Here is a 1,465-nt window from a genome sequence, read left to right as displayed (position 1 = left end):
GGAATCTGACGTGACGGACGGTGCTCCCGGAGACACGGCCACCGGCACCGGTGTGCTGGAACTGTTGGCATACACTGGAATAACGGGACCGTTTGGAGCAAAGGCAGCGTTGGGAATCAAAAAGGCGAACTGTCCGTCCGTTGCCGGCACAAGCTGGAAACCTCCGTATACTTTTGTTGCGTCAGAAGTCAAGTTGGAGGAAGATCCGCTTTTGCAGGGGACTCCGCTAAGAGGCACAACGTTGGCTTGCTGAACCATTGGCTGACTGAAGGATGGATGAGGAGGCCCGGCAGGTATCTGGTGCTGTGTTGGATAATTCATGGCGTTGATCTGTGTCATGCAGCCTGCTAGGTGACCCAGCAGCCGGGTCCTGACCTCGGTGTTAACCCCTTCACAGGTGGACAGAAACCGGGTCACCTCGTTCATGCATTCACTGAATCCAGCTCTGTATTTCCCAAGAACGGTGGGGTCCGTGTTCAGGGCAGCTGTTGGGAGGATGAGGTAAGACATTCGGTCAGATCATTTGGAGTAGATGAACATGAAACTGTTTTGAGTCATTCATAAAACTGCTTTCAATCTAGTTGAATTCAGTAGAGGAAAAAAAAATATCTCGCAGCATTTAAAACGAGTGCAGAAAGCCGAGTTCCTGCATGGAAGTTCTCATAAAGCTACTTGTTTTCTGATCGTTCAGTAGACTGCCGACTTACCGGTCATTTGTGCCCGCTGCATGTTTCTGAGATGTTTCACTGTCATCTCCAGGATGTCGGCTTTCTCGAGTTTAGAGTGTCTGGAGCTCTGTGTGAAAATAGGGATTGATTTAGATATAGGCGGCTATGTGGTGAGATTCATCAGTACTCAATCCAGATGTAACTGAAAGAATCAATCAGATATCCAATAGGCTACTTACATCTTTTTTCAGAGCATCCAAGATTAGCGTTTTCAGCTGACCCAAGCTTTCGTTGATTCTCGCTCTTCTTCTTTTCTCCATAATAGGTTTAGAAGACTAAAATGCAAAAGAAAAAAAAATAAGTCAAATTGTCTAACTACTTCGGGAGCTATTTCTCAATGCATCATAGAGCGCATATGCGCGCTGTTTGAAAATAAATGCGCTACAGTTCAGAATCAGTAGGCTACAAACCTTTCTGTGCTCAGAAGCCGTTTTGGGTTTATCAGGTGTAGTGTTCATGCTCGCCGGAGTCGCGGCAACCGGAGAAGAGGAGTTTTTTTCCATGATATCGGCAGGCATCTTCTCTGGGAAGTATCCTGTGAGATTTTTTATTTTTTTTTTAAAGAAATCCAACTGTACTTTTTTAGTCTTCTACTAGAGTGAACGCTGTACGCAGATCCAGTTCCAGATATGAATGGATATCCGCACGAAGTGTCCCGAGTTCAACTGGTGCGGCAATAATGTCACTGTCTCTGATTTCACCGTTTGCCAGCGGTCGCAGCAACTGCCTGCCTCAGC

General features: G+C 46.6%; 1 pseudogene; it reads right to left on the bottom strand.

Moving 5' to 3' along the window:
* Nucleotides 1-3: 3 nt before the first annotated feature.
* Nucleotides 4-1,458, bottom strand: LOC107579592 (transcription factor HES-1-like; annotated as a pseudogene).
* Between the last annotated feature and the right edge of the window lie 7 nt (nt 1,459-1,465).

The sequence above is a fragment of the Sinocyclocheilus grahami genome, unplaced genomic scaffold, assembly GCF_001515645.1.
Source record: "Sinocyclocheilus grahami isolate Dianchi unplaced genomic scaffold, SAMN03320097.WGS_v1.1 scaffold18453.1, whole genome shotgun sequence".
In the NCBI taxonomy this organism is placed as follows: domain Eukaryota; kingdom Metazoa; phylum Chordata; class Actinopteri; order Cypriniformes; family Cyprinidae; genus Sinocyclocheilus; species Sinocyclocheilus grahami.
Note: the sequence above shows the minus strand (reverse complement) of the source record. Positions and strands in the feature narration are given on the sequence as shown.